The sequence below is a fragment of the Hyla sarda genome, chromosome 5 (assembly GCF_029499605.1).
Source record: "Hyla sarda isolate aHylSar1 chromosome 5, aHylSar1.hap1, whole genome shotgun sequence".
Taxonomy (NCBI): Eukaryota; Metazoa; Chordata; class Amphibia; order Anura; family Hylidae; genus Hyla; species Hyla sarda.
Window position 1 is genome coordinate 110,754,361 of NC_079193.1, and position 18,075 is coordinate 110,772,435.

The 18,075-nt window shown below is 43.7% G+C and overlaps 1 protein-coding gene and 1 long non-coding RNA gene across 4 annotated transcripts in view; one reads left to right on the plus strand and one right to left on the minus strand.

The window, feature by feature from the left end:
- The window catches only part of OSBPL10 (oxysterol binding protein like 10), an 857,577-nt gene that overhangs the window by 805,221 nt on the left and 34,281 nt on the right, over positions 1–18,075 (minus strand). The window lies entirely within an intron of this gene.
- LOC130273385 (uncharacterized) overlaps positions 1–18,075 on the plus strand; it is a 67,365-nt gene that overhangs the window by 44,589 nt on the left and 4,701 nt on the right. Inside the window, exon 2 of the long non-coding RNA XR_008843978.1 lies at positions 14,526–14,622. This is a non-coding gene — a long non-coding RNA (uncharacterized LOC130273385). The remainder of the gene's footprint in view (positions 1–14,525; positions 14,623–18,075) is intronic.

Below are 18,075 nucleotides of genomic sequence, written 5' to 3' on the forward strand. Positions count from 1 at the left end.
GCCAATTTTCGCTTTTACGCTCTAATTTTTTCCTCCTCGCCCTATAATAGCCATAACTACCTACTATAAGGATACCTTTTATTTTTCAATAACATATTCTCTGAACCAAAAAAAATTAAAAAAATTATATATATATTTATTAAGGGAAGTGAAATTGAAATAGTAAAAGATAATTTTGCAGATTTGGTGTTTTTCTTTTTTACGCCATTTACCTTGTGGTTGAGGTAACATGTTAGTTTTATACTTTAGGCGCCTGATTACAGCAATACCAGATTTGTATAGTTTACTTCATGTTTTACTAATTCTGAACTTTTTCTAATTTTTTTAATTGCCATTTTTTAACCCCTGTAGCTTTATTTTTTTTCCGCATACCAGGCTGTATGAGGGCTCATTTTTTGCGCCATAATCTGTTTTTTGCACCAGTACCATTTTGGTATCGATCTGACTATTTAATCGCTTTTTAACTTTTTTTTCTAGGATATTATAAAAATACGGGATACATAATGTTATATTTTAATAGGTTGTACAATTACGCAGGAAGCGATATTATGTTTGCATGTTTTTATATAAGAAAAGGGGGTGATTTAAACTTTTAACATGGAAGGGGTTAATGCAGCGGTCATCAAACTGTGGCCTCCAGATGTTGCAAAACTACAACTCCCAGCATGCCCGGACAGCCAATGGCTGTTCTGGCATGCTGGGAATTGTAATTTTGTAACATCTGGAGGGGCACAGTTAGGAGACCACTGGGTTAATGTGTGTCTTTCAAACTTTTATTAAAACTTTTTTTTTTTTTCACTTTATTAGACTTATGAGGAATCATTCGATTCCTCAGACAGATGAATAGAGATCTATTGAACTCTATTAATCTGTGTGCTCTGTGATCCATTGATAGAGCCTGGTCCAGCCAGGCTCTATCAATGACAGAGCGGGACAGCAGGGAACAGAGGTAAGTCCTCCGGCTACCTCCATAGTGGATCGGCGCCCTGCGATCGCGCTGCGGGGGGGCGATCCACCCCACTAGCCCACCAGGGAGCATTCACATGTCCCTTTAGATGCCGCTGTCAGCTTTGACAGCGGCGATCTAAAGGGTTAATAGCCAGCCATGGCTATTAACCCTATTAATAGCATGCTGGCTAAAAGCGGCGGCCCCCGGCTACTGAGAACAGCCGGGGGCTGCAGAGTATGGAGCGGGCAGGAATCCCGAGCCCGCTCCATACTCCCCTGTGAGCGCCGCATGCATCTCCCCGTGCAGACGTGCCTCCTCCCCTCAGCTCTCCGAAGCTACAGCTGGGGGGAGTGAAGGCAGAGGACGCAGGTCTGCACGGGGAGAAATAAGCCACGCCCCCTCATCTCCCCCCGCACGTCTGCAGAGCAGGGGAGAGAAGACACATACACAGCTTCTCATCTCCCCTGCTCTGCTTTGGAGGACACAGGCTGCAGAGTATGGAGCGGGCAGGAGTCGGGAGCCCGCTCCACACAGACTGCAGATCGCCGCCGCACTTGTCAGGTCCAGCCCTGATTGCCCGAAGCCGGGCTAAGGGCCGGACAAATTCACCTGCCCGGCGCCCAAAACTGCTAGTCCCGGGCGTCGGGCGATAGGAATTCCACATCCCTGACATATCAATGAAATGTCTGCATCTCCAATAATTACTAATCACTTGTGCATTATTTATTGTGCTAATTTTTATAAAGATATCTAACCAAATACCCATTATTATAAAAAAGGCAGAATATGTGAACTCATTTAGGCCATCAGGGGTTCTACTATTAACCCCTTAAGGACCGGGGGTTTTTCTGTTTTTGCATTTTCGTTTATTGCTCCTTGCCTTTAAAAAATCATAACTCTTTAAATTTTGCACCTAAAAATCCATATGATTGCTTATTTTTTGCGCCACCAATTCTACTTTGTATTGACGTCAGTCATTTTTGCCCAAAAATCTACGGTGAAACGGTAAAAAAAAATCATTGTGCGACAAAATTGAAAAAAAAAAACGCAGTTTTGTAACTTTTGGGGGCTTACGTCTCTACGTAGTACATTTTTCGGTAAAAATGACACCTTATCTTTATTCTGTAGGTTAATTTGATTAAAATGATACCCTACTTATATAGGTTTGATTTTGTCAGACTTCTGGAAAAAATCATAACTACATGCAGGAAAATTAATACGTTTAAAATTGTCATCTTCTGACCCCTATAACTTTTTTATTACTCCGTGTATGGGGCGGTATGAGAGCTCCTTTTTTGCGCCGTGATCTGAAGTTTTTAACGGTACCATTTTTGCATTTATAGGACTTATTGATATTTTTTGGCGCGCACGCCATTGACCGAGCGGTTTAATTAATGATATGTTTTTATAATTCGGACATTTCCGCACGCGGTGATACCATATATGTTTATTTTTATTTTCACTGTGTTTTTTTTTTTTATTGGAAAAGGGGGGGGGATTCAAACTTTTAATAGGGGAGGAGTTAAATGATCTTTATTCACTTTTTTTTTTCACTTTTTTTTTGCAGTGTTATAGGTCCCATAGGGACCTATAACACTGCACACACTGATCATCATTGATCACTGGTTTCTCATAAGAAACCAGTGATCAACGATTCTGCCGCATGATTGCTCATGCCTGGATCTCAGGCACTGAGCAGTCATTCGGCGATCGGACAGCGAGGAGGCAGGTAGGGGCCCTCCCGCTGTCCTGTCAGCTGTTAGGGATGCCGCGATTAGCCGCGGCTATCCCGAACAGCCCGACTGAGCTAGCCGGCCACTTTCGGTTTCGATTTTAGCCGCGATCGGCGCTGCACGCTATTAGAGGCGGGTCCCGGCTTCACTATGACGCCGGGCCCGCCGTGATATGAGGAGAGCAGGACCAAGGGCGTAACTGTACGCCCTTGGTCCTTAAGGGGTTAAAGGGGTACTCCGGTAGAAAAAACACTTTTTAAAATCAACTGGTGCCTGAAAGTTATACAGATTTGTAAATTACTTCTATTTAACCCCTTAAGGACCCAGCCAATTTTCAGTGTAGGACACGTCCATTTTTTGCACATCTGACCACTGTCACTTTAAACATTAATAACTCTGGGATGCTTTTACCTTTCATTCTGATTCCGAGACAGTTTTTTCGTGACATATTCTACCTTATGTAAGTGGTAAAATTTTGTCGATACTTGCATCATTTCTTGGTGAAAAATTCCAAAATTTGATGAAAAAATTGAAAATGTTGCATTTTTTTTATTTATTTGAAGCTCTCTGCTTATAAGGAAATTGAATATTCCAAATAAATTATATATTGATTCACATATACAATATATCTATCTACTTTATGTTTGCATCATAAAGTTGACCTGTTTTTACTTTTGGAAGACATCAGAGGGCTTCAAAGCACAGCAGCAATTTTCACAAAATTTTCAAAATCGAAATTTTTCAGGAACCAGTTCTGTTTTGAAGTGGATTTGAAGGGTCTTCATATTAGATAATAGGGATCGACCGATTATCGGTATGGCCGATATTATCGGCCGATAATCACGATTTTGGGCATTATCGGTATCGGCAATGATCTTGCCGATAAGTCGATAATGCCCCGCCCCCCACACCGCCCCCACCGCACCGCGACCGCCACCCCCCTCGACCCGCCGCACCGCACCTCCGACCCACCGCACCGCGTCGCACCCCCCACCGTGATGCTAGGCGATATACCGGTATGGATTTTTTCCCATACCGCTATACCGGTCGGGCCCCTCCCCCACCCTCCGAGTGAATAAAAAAATTAAACTTACCCGTAATGGGGGTGGTCCAGGCCATCCTTCCTTCATGTAGTGTCCGGGGGCGTTCCGGGTGGAGGGTGGTCCGATCCGGGCTGTCCTTCTTCTCCCACGGTCTTCTTCTCCACTCCGGGCAGGCTCCGGCCTAGTACGCTGCATAGACGCCGCTACGCCGTGACGTCAGGTGCGTCGCTGCGCAAGGGCGTCACTGCGCAGCGACGTCTATGCAGCGTACTAGGCCGGAGCCTGCCCGGAGTGGAGAAGAGGCCCACCGGAGAAGAAGGACAGCCCGGACCGGACCACCCTCCACCCGGAACGCCCCCGGACACTACAGGAACGATGGATGGATGGCCCGGAGCACCCTGGCAGGTAGGGGAGAGAAGCGGGTGGTGGCGGCGGCGGCCTATGGCCCCGCAAAAGCCACTGCAGATCATTGATTTAAAGCGCCCGCTTTAAATCAATGATCTGCAGCGGTGTCACAGGGGGTTAAATAGCCGATAACTTATACCGGAATATCGGTATAAGTTATCGGCTATCGGCCCTAAAATGCACCGATTATCGGTATCGGCCCTAAAAAAACGATATCGGTCGATCCCTATTAGATAATCACGATTTTGGGCATTATCGGTATCGGCAATTACCTTGCCGATAATGCCCTGCACCGCCCCCACCGCACCGCGAAAGGCCCCCCCCCCCCGACCCGCCGCACCGACCCCATTGCCTCCCCCATCCCCGTTTTTTTAATTACCTGTTCCAGGAGCCAACGCTACTTCTTGCTCCTGCTGCGTCCTGCGTTACGCTGTGCGCAATGACGAGTGACGTGACGTGCGCGACGTGACGTCACCGTCAGTGTGCACAGTGACAGTTCAGGAAGACGCCACCGGAGCCAGATGTGGAGTGGACCCCGGGAACAGGAAATGATAAAACCAGGGATGGGGGAGGCAATGGGGCCGGTGCGGTGCGGGGGGTCGGTCGCGGTGCGGCGTGGTGGCGGTGCAGCGCAGTGGGAGCGGTGATAGGTCTCAGGACCTCCCGACAGGCAGGGGGAGAGAAGCGGGTGGCGGCGGCAGCCTATGGCACCGCAAAAGCCACTGCAGTGCATTGATTTAAAGCGCCCGCTTTAAATCAATGATCTGCAGCGGTGTTGCGGGGCGATAAATAGCCGATAACTTATACTGGAATATCGGTATAAGTTATCGGCTATCGGCCCTAACCTCCACCGATTATTGGTATCGGCCTCAAAAAAACGATATCGGTCGATCCCTATTAGAAATACCCCATAAATGACCCCATTATAAAAACTGCACCCCTCAAAGTATTCAAAATGACATTCAAAAGGTTTGTTAACCCTTTAGGTGTTTCACAGGAATAGTAGCAAAGTGAAGGAGAAAATTCAAAATTGGCGTGTGCTTGTAGACCCAGTTTTTGAATTTTTACAAGGGGTAAAAGGAGAGAAATCTTCCTAAAATGTGTAACCCAATTTCTCTCGAGTAAGGAATTACCTCATATGTGTATGTCAGGTGTTCGGCGGGCACAGTAGAGAGCTCACAAGGGAATGAGCAACAGTGGGATTTTGGAGAGCGAGTTTTTCTGAAATAGTTTTTGGGGGGCAGGTCACATTTAGGAAGCCCCTATGGTGCCAGAACAGCAAAAAAAAAAAAAAAAACACATGGCATACTATTTTGGACCCCTCAAGGCACGTAACAAGGGGTCCAGTGAGTCTTAACACACCACAGGTGTTTCACAACTTTTTGTTAAAGTTGGATGTGTAAATGATTTATTTTTTTTCACTAAAATGCTAGTTTTCCCCCAAATTTTAAATTTTTACAAGGGTTAATAGGAAAGAATGCCCCTCAAAATGTGTTACCCCATCTCTTCTGAGTATGGAAATACCTCATATGTGCACGTCAAGTGCTCTGCTGGTGCTCTACAATGCTCAGAAGAGAAGGAGTCACATTTGGCTTTTACAAAGTAAATTTAGCTGCAATGGTTTTTGGGGGGCATGTCCCATTTAAGAAGCCCCTATGGTGCCAGGACAGCAAAAAAAAAAAAAAAAAAAAAAAAACATATGGCATACTATTTTGGAAACTACAACCCTCAAGGAATGTAATAAGGGGTACAGGGAGCCTTAACACCCCCTAGGTGTTTGACGACTTCTCGTTAAACTTGGATGTGTAAAATTATCATTTTTTTTCACTAAAATGCTGGTTTTCCCCAAAATTTTTAATTTTTACAAAGGGTAAAAGGAGAAAATTACCCCCAAAATTTGTATCCCCATCTCTTCTGAGTATGGAAATACCTCATATGTGCACGTCAAGTGCTCTGTTGGCGTACTACAATGCTGAGAAGATAAGGAGTCACATTTGGCTTTTGCAAAGTAAATTTTGCTGAAATGGTTTTTTGGCGGCATGTCCCATTTAGGAAGTACCTATGGTGCCAGGACAGAAAAAAAAAACACATGGCATACTATTTTGGAAACTACACCCCTCAAGGAACGTAACAAATGGGTACAATGAGCCTTAACACCCCACAGGTGTTTGCTAAATATTCATGGGATGTGAAAATGAAAAATTAAATTTTTTTTATACACTAAAATGCTGGGGTTACCCCAAATTTTTCATTTTCACAAGTAGTAAAAGGAGAAAATGTCATTGTAAATGTGTGAATACATTTCTTTGGAGTAACGACATACCTCATATCTTGGCATAAAACAGCATGCACACAGGTCTCAGAGGTGCCGGAGATCAGTCAGGGTCCTTAAGCTTTGGCTTTCTCCTATGGAGCCAGAACAGTGCCCCCCCCCCCCTCTCAAGGGGCATTACATGGGGTAAATAACTGGGGGACACTAAATAACTAAAATGGGGTACAGTGGGACATAAAATTATAAATTATGTTCCCAGAATGATGACCCAGAGCATAGTCAAAACTAAAAAAAATATGCCCACCCCAAACCCTAAGCTCTGAATCATCATTCTGGGAATGTGATGTGTGTGGCCGTCCCTAACCTGTTGCCTCAAATAGGCACCCCGCTCAGGTGGAGAGAGAGAGCGCTGCGCATTTGAGGCAACATAAAAAGTCCCCGATGATAGTGACTCAGTGACCCATGTCCCATTTTTTGTTAAAAAAAAATAACCCCAGAGGTCTTATCAGTTTTTTTTTTTTTTTTTCCCCAGATGAAACATTATTTTGGGCAATTTAGTGCTTTATGGGGTTAAAACTTTGAATGTACTCTGGACTTGGTACATTGGGGTCAAATTATGGAAAATTAAAATGAGAAGGGAAAATTTAGTACTCCATGGAAGTGTGATACTCCCTGAAGCAATCCTTAATGCAGAGGCCCGGATGATCAGGGCAAGTGTCACATTGAGTGGCGGTGTCCTTCCGAATCCCCCTCTTGTAACACACTCTGCATCTTTTCTGGGTTCGTCCCTTCTTTCCAGTGTGGGGTCTTCACCTGGAAAGTGTTGGCCTGGGACGATCCTGGCACCTATAACTCCGTAGTATGTACTGTGTGTGATTAGTGTAACTATAAACTGTATGGGGGGGGGGGGGAAGCGCTGCGGCCAAAGAAAAAATGGGGGGCCAAATGCAGCGCCCTGAACCCCTGATAGGGCCCGGGTCACACTGAAAATTTGCGGCGGACCCTTGGGGACCTATTAGGGGGTCGGGGGGGGAGGGAGTGTTTTACTTTTTTAAACTTTTGTTTTACTTTTTACCCTACCTTTCCCTGGATTGCATTCTTTTCCTGATCTATGGGGGGGCTTCTTTTCTTCTGTGGGGGCTCCGATCTCAGCAGAGGGGGGGTCCCGGTCTTCCTCCAGCAGCGCTGACCGCTGACTGAACCCAGCCAGCCGCGGGAGCTGCAGCAGGATGCGGTTAACCCCTCCCCTGATGGCTGCTAATGGCTGGCCAATAGCAGCGATCCTGGGGGGTGACGAAATCGCCACCTCCCCATAGATACAGGAGGTGATCGGGGGTGACCCGCATCACTGGAATTCGCTTGCGTTTTGAGACAGCCAACATGGGGGGTCTAATAACTCCCCTGGGCGTTTGCACGGGATGCCTGCTGAATGATTTCAGCAGGCATCCCGGTCTGATCCTCGCCCGGCGGGGACCGTAATTGTCCATGACGTACGCGTACGTCATGGGTCCTTAAGTACCAGGGTGTTATGACGTACGTGTACGTCAAGGGTCGTTAAGGGGTTAAAAGTTCCTAATCCTTCCAGTATGTATCAGCTGCTGTATGCTCCACAGAAAGTTTAATTGTTCTTTTCTGTCTGATCACAGAGCTCTCTGCTGACACCTCTGTCCATGTCAGGAACTGTCCAAAGCAGGAACAAATCCCTATAGTAAACCTCTCCTGCTCTGGACAGTTCCTGACGTGTACAGGGGTGTCAACATAAGAGTACTGTGGTCAGACAGAAAGAACCATACAACTTCCTCTGAAGTATACAACAGCTGATAAATACTAAAAGGATTAACATTTTTAAATATAATATTTAACCTCTCAAGGACGTGGGGCGTATGTATACGCCCTGCATCCCAAGTCCTTAAGGACGGTTGGGGACCAGAAAGGGATGCCTGCTGGAATCATTCAGCAGGCATCCCGGCACATCGCCGAGGGGGATCCAGAGACCCCCCCATGTTGGCGATCGCAGTAAATCGCATGTCAATTCAGACATGCGATTTTCTGCTATTCCGGGCTGATCGGGTCTCTGGTGACCCGATCACCCAGAAAATAGGGATGATCAGAGCTGTCAGTGATAGCCCCGATCATTCTGAGGGATAGGAGCAAGGTCGCAGTGCTGCGATCTCCTCCTATCCCCTGCCATTGGTCAGAACTGATTCTGACCAATGGCAGAGTAGGACAGTGGGTTGCCATGGATGTGGGGCAGAACGGCGGGAGAAGATGGAGGCCGGTACCTGCAAAGAAGATGCGTGGGGACCACCGATCGTCGCTGGAGACATCGGAGATCACGGCGCAGGTAGGGAAACGACGGTGGGGGGGAGGGGAGAAAGGAAGGGGCAGTAAGCGATATTAACTGCTTCCCTTCCTAGTGGGTGCCAAACTGCAACTCCCAGCATGCCCAGACAGGCTGTCTGGGCATGCTGGGAGTTGTAGTTTTGCAACATCTGGAGGGTCACAGTTTGGAGACCACTGTTACAGTGGTGCCCAAACGGTAGCCCTCCAGATGTTACCAAACTACAACTCTCATCATGCCTAGACTGCCCAGGCATGCTGGGAGTTGTAATTCTGTAACATCTGTCCCTTCAGATTTAGCAATTTTCATGAAATTTTTTTAAACTGCTGCTCTACTTTTCAAGCCTTAAAATTTTTTTAAAAAAAGTAAAAATATGTCCATTTTATGATGCCAACATAAAGTGGACATATTGTATTTGTGAATAAAAATAAAAATGTATTTGGAATATCCATTTTCCTTACAAGCAGAGAGCTTCAAAGTTAGAAAAATGCAAAATTTAAAAAATGTTGCATTTAGCACCAAAATAAAGTAGAATATGTCACGAAAAAACAATCTCAGAATCAGAATATTTGGTAAAAGCGTTTTAGAGTTATTAATGCGTAAAGCGATGGTGGTCAGAATTGCGAAAAAGGGCTCAGTCCTTAAAGGTGAAAAAGGGCTGCGTCCTTAAGGGGTTAAGGCAATATATACATCTTGCCGCTCCCTTCAATAATATGTTATTAATATCACTTTTCCTGGGTGCCAGCTTCAATTGGCAAATACCCCAAAATTTTGGGGAAATCAAGTCTTTCCTCATAATGAAGCCTCACGTTTTGACAACAGTGTATCCACATTTGATGTTTCTCCACTCTTCTTCGTTACTGTTGCATCGTCTTTGACATGTATAGACCTGGATATTGCATCTAGCTACATGGATAACATTACTACTACTACTAAAATTAAAGGGGTACTCCATTGCAGAACATCTTAAAATACCCTATCGACAGGATAGGTGATAAGTGTCTGTTCATGCATGCTGTATCTCCATCTCTTCCACAGAGCTACATGGAGGGGTGTGTCGTCCACCGCTTCGTGCACGGAGAGAGATGGGATGAGAGATGAGGTGATAGTGGAGGTCCCAGTGATCTGAGCCCCTGCGGTCAGACACTTATCCCCTATACTATAGACAGGGGATAAGATATTCAGCAACAGAATACCCCTTTAATAAACTTATATCATAGGATCGACCATGTTGTCGGTTTGTGCAACATTTTGTTTTAGGCTACAGTGTACCAAAAGGAAATTAGCTAGGTAGCCATATTTTCACTGAATCCTTCATCTCTACATTGCTATGCACCAAAATGTCCTTAAGGTTCCGACCCCTCCTGTATTAAATACTGGGTCTAGGGCCTATCACCTCCCGTAAATCCTAATTATCTTGTAGGATATGACAGTACGATCTCGTAATATTGATAATTTGTACTGAATAGGCATCATACATGCCTATACATCTAATAAGCTTGGGAGATGGCGTTTGCACCTTAGTCTCCAACAGAGCACTCCTAGATTTCATACGTGCTTTATTGTAAGCCCTCCTCATAAATTTCTTTGGGTAACCTTGTAAACCAAAGCATGATATCAGATTACTGCTCTCTACCTCAAGATGGTCATCCAGTAAGCAGTTTCTCCAGTATTGGCCAACAGGTATATACTTTTACGTAATGGTCCTAGGTGCCAACTGTTCCAATTCAATAAGCTATTGGTAGCAGTTGGCTTATTTCACTTATCAATGAAGATTTTAAAAAGTCCAGGAAGTTGATAGAGCTCCTCCAATTTCATGGATAAATTTAATTCTAATATCATTGGAATAAAATTCTTAAAAAGATTCCAGAAACAGTGATTGTGCTCAATCCCAAGAAATCTGAATAAAATCCAGACAGCACAGGGTGAACCTAAAGAGAATGTGTGTGTCCCCCCCACCCCCCACACACTAACCTCTCTCTGTTTACTGTAGCTGTTCCTGTAACACTCAACAGCGATACCAGCCGCACACTACAGGTCCCAGCAACTCCACGAAGCAGATCAGGGAGCCATAGCTCTGTTCTGCTCAATGACCCTAACTAGAGTGGGTGGGCAGAGCGAAGGAAAATAATTTCATATTTCCTGCCAATGTTGTGATTTGTCGATTGATCGCCCAACGGCCAATCACTGTTACTACCATTACGGGAGGGGGGACACTTGGGACCTGTGAGAACAGCAGCCATCGGCGGCATGAGAAAAAGGAGTGAGAAAAGCAGCCATCCTCCCCTGATCCTGGAACACTGGGCCGTAAATACAGTGCTGTGCAAGAAACACCTTGCTGCAGCACCATACATTTATGGCGAAAGTCCTTTCATTCTACCATACAATGTATTGTACATTCAACAAATTTGTGTGGTGAAATTGAAAAAGCAAAAACCATACAATTTTGTACGTTCACTGTGCAGTAAACATGAGGACTAGTGGTCAACATAAAGAACTAAAACGTTTTATATTGTTTTGTAGTTTCTGATACCCTAATCCCCCTGATGTTTTATTTTGTTGCTACATCCCCATCCTGTCCCTAAGCTATAAGGATTTTTATATATGCAGGGACGTGGAATTCCCATCGCCCAGGACATGCAGTTATGGGCGCCGGGCAGGGGAATTTTTCCGGCCCTTAGTCCTGCTTCGGGTAAGCAGGGCCGAACCTGACAAGGACGGCGGCGCTCAGCAGTCTCTATGGAGCTCCCGACTCATGCCCGCCCCGTACTCTGAAGGCCCCGGCTGATCTCAGTAGCTGGGGGCCGCCGCTAATAGCCAGCATGCCATGTCAAAGCTGACAGTAGCATCCAAAGGGACATGTGAATGCTTCCTGGTGGGCTAGTGGGGTGAAACGGGAGGGGGAGATGCACTATAGAGGTAACCAGAGGGCTTACCTCTGCTTCCCTGGTGTCCGTGGCTCTGTCAATTGATAGAGCCTGGCTGGTTTAATAAAGTGTAAAAAAATAAATAAAAGTTTGAATAAAAGTTTAAAAGACACACATTAACCCCTTCCATGTTACAAGTTCAAATCACCCCCTTTTCCTATGTAAAAACATATAAACATAATAAAAATAAAACACATTTAGTATCCCTGCGTGCATAATTGTACAAACTATTAAAATACTAAATTATGTATCCTGTACGGTAAATGACGTAAATGTAAAAAAGAATTGCAATTTTTATAATATCCCAGAAAAAAGAAGTTAAAAAACGATTAAAAAAAAAAAAAAAAAAAGTCAGGTCAATACCAAAATGGTACCAATACAAAAAAAATGATTATGGCTTAAAAAATTTGCCCTCAGGGGTCAAAATATGGCAATTCAAATTTTTTTTAAAAAGTTCTGAAATTTTTTTTTTTTAATTAGTAAAACATGAAGGAAACTATACAAATCTGGTATTGCTGTAATCAGGTCGGCCTAAAGTATCAAAACAACATGTTAGCTCAACCACAAGGTAAATGGAAACCCCCTAGTGGCAATAATAGGCCATGAAAATGACATAAAAATACTTTATAGGGAGCAAATTACAAATCTCATTCAATTTACCTGCTGTATCATATGCAAAAATATCATTTTAAATGACAGTGCCCATTTAAGTATCATTAAGCCTGAGTCAGGGAGCGAAGCACAATGCTGCACACTTCTTCAGTTTATAAAGTAGCATTCGCAGCAGGTCCCAGGAGTGACACCATTATGCTTGCAAGACTTTTGGCATGTCTTAGAAACATGTAAAAAAAATAATTTTAATGATAGTAACCCTTTAGCTATTCTATGGGTCAGTATGATTACAACAATACCCTTCATATAGCAGTTTTTATTTTTTATTTTGCCAATTAAAAAATAATAAAATTAGGAAATGTATAAAAATTCAAAAATAGCTTTGTATCACCATGCCTTTTTTTCTGTCTATGAAGCTGGGTGACGGCTAATTTGTTTGTAGCTCTATTGAGCTCTATTTTTGTTGGCACTATTTTGAGGTAGATGGAACTTTTTTCCCACATTTTTTGGAATGTGAGTTGACCAAAGAACTGCAATTATTATTTTTTTTTTTTATTTTTTTTTTTGTTTGCTCATTTACAGCAATCACCATGCTAAATAACACTATATTTAATAAGCATGCAGTTATACCATATACATTCCTTTTTTGTAGTTTTTTTTTATTAAGCTGTTGCCTTGAAGCATAGTTTTGTATGTTTTATATAAAAATGTTTCACTTGTAAAGTACACTTAAATACTAATTTAACTGCAGTGTACTTTAGTTTTTATTATCACCTATTACATTCTGTCTGTGATAATAGAATCACAAACATGGAAGCCATGTCAACCCATATGTACCCTGAAACTTTGTCAGAAGACTGACAGGTGATACACCAGACACCTTACCACTTAAATACAACAGCCACTAGGTAGTTAAAGGAGGAGCTCTCATTCACTAACTTTGGGAGTCAGTCGCAGATAGCAGCCAGCATTATCGGTTTGGCAGATATTATCGGCTGATATTCACGATTTAGGACATCATCGGTATCGGCAATGACCTTACCCATAATACGATAATGCCCCAGCACTGCCCCCCCCCACCGCACCCCACCACCTTACCGCCCTGGCCAGAGACCGCAGCCGCTGTCCCATTGCCTCCCCCATCCCCGGTTTTATAATTACCTGTTCCCAGGGCCCGTGCTACTTTTGGCTCCTGCGCATCCTGTGTTACACTGTGTGCTGCGCAATGAGGAGTGACGTCCTCAACCCGAAGTCACCGTCAGTGCGCACAGTGACAGCTCAGGAGGACTCAGATGGAGCCAGAAGTAGCAGGGACCCCGGGAACAGGTAAATTATAAAACCGGGGACGGGGGAGGCAATGGGGCAGCGGCAGTCTCTGTCCGGGGCAATGCGTGGGGGGTGCGGCGCGGTGGGGGGGCCTATTTGGTGATAGGACTCAGGAGGACCCCAGGACAGGCAGGGGAGAGCAGCGGGTGGCGGCGGCGGTCTCTGGCACCACAAAATCCGCTGCAGTTCATTGCTTTAAAGCGCCCGCTTTAATTAAATCAATGATCTGCAGCGGTGTCGCCGGGGGATAAATAGCCGATAACTTATACCGGAATATCGGTATAAGTTATCGGCCCTAACCTCCACAGATTATCTGTATCGGCACTAAAAAAACGATATCGGTCGATTCCTACTGCTGTGTATGGAGCATGCTTAGCTCCTGAGCCTGCTTCAAACTACCTGGATTGATGTTTAAACATACATCGAAATCAAATGCCAGGAAAGGGATGAAAGTTATGCTATAGGCACACAGGTGCATCACTTATTACAAGACACACACTTGTTACTGTAGCGAGCCATGTATAACCACTTGATTATGACAGTTCTTCAGCCTCTGGTAGTAAACTAAAAAAGGTTCACAATTTACTGACCACAAACAGTGATCTCAATACTGTTAGGAATGTATACACAGAACAGAGAAAATGACATGCCTTTTCATTATTCAGTCAAAATGTTTTATTTGCTGAAACCAAGATACCTCTTCAATTCAGATTCTTATTTTACAAACAGAAATGCTGGTACATGAAGTTTTACATTAAAGCTGCACTACATAGAAACAAACCAAGTAGCACAATATGTGTATGACAGCCAGTCAGTGCTAAATGTTATAGCTGACAGCATTTTCTGTGTGATCAGATAGAAATCAAAGAACACTAACATTAAATCAACTCTTTTATACACCGATAACTCTCATACAGGAACACAGACAGAAGATGCAACAGTTCAGAATGAAGAAAACTATCCACACAAGACTCAGAGGAAAGCTGGATGACAAGCCCCTGAAAAGCTGTAATGGTGGTTATCCATCCAGTTTTCATAGAAACCTATTAAACTATGTGCACTTTGCAAACTAGTTACGGGTATATTGGCATCTCTCACAGCAAAAACTGTGTTGTCTACAGGCACTTTTCTATACTGCACAAAATAACACACATCCCAGATGAACCAATTTAAAGTCAATGTTATTATAAGAATCTTTTTAATGAAAGTATTGCTTTATTCATCATAGCAGAAGACATACTGCAAGTGAGAATAGATCCCTGGATATAGTTGAATGCACATCGATCGGCCATAAAATTAAAATCATCAGCTTATTATTGTGTAGCTGTATGTAGGACTCTACATGACTTCTAATGTTATCCCATGGTAAAAGGCAGAAATAAATCAGCAGCAATTCTTTAAAGGTCCCATAATTTGCTTAGCGTTCCCTCCATGGTAGGGCTTGTACTTCTTGCACACCCTACCGATATTGGAGAACAAGGCAACAATGAACTCTTCATGTTCCTTAAATCATTTCTGCATAATGTTTGCAGTATGGCAGGGCAATCAATGACATTAAGGAATACTGATGCCGTAAATGGGTGTACTTGCTCTGCTACAGTGGTTAGGTAGGTGGGACGCCTCATATCATCTTCATCAATGCCAGAGCCCAAGGTTCCCCAGCAGAACATTGACCACAACATCCCACTGTCTCCATCAGCTTTTCTTCTTCCCTAAGGGTACGTTCACACTGAAAAATATCTGACCAGAATTTGCGCTGAACAAATCCGCTCTTTTTTCCCGCGTGGACTCTGTGCGAAATCTGCGTGGAATTCTGCGCGGATTCCGCACAGAAATCAGTGCGGAGTTCAGCGCAGCATAGGAGACATTGCAAAAAAAAAAATTGCGCAAATTCCGCGCGGAAGTGTGGCGGCATGAAAAAAAATTACATTGACTTCTATGGAGTTACGACGCGAAATCCGCATGAAGAAAGAACATGTTCATTCTTCATGCGGAACCGAATTCAGTGACGGAATTCTGCTAGCGGAAATTCCTCAGTGTGAACTGAGGAGCAGAATTTTCATTACATGCTATGGGTTTTTCACTGCTGAATGATTTGGAGAGGAATAAGCGAGCAGAATTACTTGCGGAAATTCCTCCCCAAACCCTCAGTGTGAACATACCCTTAGAGCATCTTGATGCCAGGTATCATCCAGCTAAGAGACACATGCTCTCCCCATGATGTAAAACAGAATGTGATTCATAAGCGTAGAAAACCTTTTTATCGCTCCTTGGTCCAGATCTCTTGTTTAGAGGTCAGCATAAGCTCCCCCCCCCCCCCCCCCATGTAAAGCAAATTGGTTTTTTTCTTCTCTTCTGTGCTACAGGCCCTCTCCATAGAATCGGAGCGCATGGGTTAGCAAGACACGTTTTAATGAACATTTTAGGCGTGTGTTTGACCCCGTCACCATTTCATTGATTATTCTTCTTGGCCCACTTTTGGTAGGTACTAACCACTGCATACCAAAAGAACACCACTCAATCTGATATTGTTACACTATAATTTCTCTGAAATTTACATTTCTCTGAGTTCACATTGCCTACACCAGTTTTATGCTGCACATACAGCATAAAACTGGTGAACTAAGAAATAGACTTGCTGTCTAATATATCCATATTGTAAGACATAATGGTATTCACATTTAAGGTAGGATCAGTGCACATACAAAATAGCAGAAGAAGACAACGCCAGCTCCTTACTTCTGAGGGGAATTTTTACGTAATGCACTTTACAGTAAGTGTAAAGTTATTTTTACTTTGTTGGTCAATGCCAATAAAACAATATTGTATTTCTATAATTGCACTGCTGTAAAAAAAAAAATTATATATATATACCTTTTTTCCTTATACGGGGCTGTATGAGGGCTAATTTTTGCTTCAAGATCTGTCATTTTTATAGGTACCATTTTAGTTTTGATCACTCTTCATACATTTTTGTTCTAATTAGGCATGGGGCTTTTATATACTTTTAAAAACTTTTTTATTTTACACTTTTATCATAATTTGTATTGAAGATTTTTTCACAATAACAATTAAAATACAAATCAGTATGTGTGTATAGTGAAGTTACACACAAAATTGTTAAAATAGTACTTTAGGGAAAAAAGCAACAGTAAATTAATTAAATACACAATGACAGGCATTTATCAAGCGATTTAGTTAATTTTTCTTTACTAAAAATGTCACAAAAATTTCGCACCTGCGACTACGCGATTTTTCGTGCGACATTTTGACTGGAAAGCGAGAAAAGCAAGTTTTCAAAAACTTAACTATGAAGTAATAATTTTAAAATGAACTACGGGTAGTCAGGTATTTATTAACTGCGACAGTCGCAACGGCGCAGAAAAAAAGTCGCAACAGGGTGCGTGTTATACGCCTATAAGCCGCTGCAGTTCAATGATTTAAAGCGGGCGCTGCCGGGGTCGGGTCCGCGCTGCTTCAGGCCTCCGGAGTGCGTCCCCTGCGTCATTGCTATGCACTGCACGGCGCGGCGCATGACGTCAGTAGCAACGACGCAGGGGACGCACACCGGAGGCCTGAGACAGCGCGGACCCGACCCCGGCAACAGGTAATTATGCAACCAGGGATGGGGGGAGGCAACGGGGCAGCGGCGCCGGCAATGGGTGCTGCTGCCCCTTCTCTCTCCCTGGCTGTCGGCGCCACTGCCCCATTGCCGGCGCCGCTTCTCTCCCCCTGGCTTTCGGCGCCGGCACCGATAGTCAGGGGAGAGAACCGGGCAGCGGCGCAGATAGCCAGGGGGAGAGAAGGGCCGGCAGCAGGGCTCTAGACCCCAGGAAAGGCAGGGAGAGAGAAGCGGGCAGCAACGGCCTCTCTCCCCGTGCCTTTCCTGGGGTGTATCGGGGTATACACGTGCACACACACACACATGCACCCTCATTTTACAATGGATATTTGGGTAAAAAACTTTTTTTTACCCAAATATCCTTGGTAAAATGAGGGTGCGTGTTATAGGCCGGTGCGTGGTATACCCGGATAAATAGAGTAGATCATATAATGGTGTTACTTCAGTCACCTGTATATCAAATTAGTAATAAAAAATACAAGCTATTATCGAAATAAAGTGAGCTACATTTAAACGTCATATAGCTTAAGTGGGATATCAAACAATAAACTACAAAACAACAAAAAAGTATATATATATATATATATATATATATATATATATATATATATATATATATATATATATATATATTTCACACTTTAAGTCCCCCATGGGGCCTACTAAATAGCATTGTGATCGGCGCTTGACTGATCTAACATGGTTCAGTCAGGCTGCATCATTGGAATGTCAATCCAGCTACTAGAGGCATGTAAGGAGACCCCCTCCACCATTTTAGCTCATTGGGGGTCACATGAACACCATCAAGCTACCAGCATGTTTCATATACTACTTTAAACATTGTG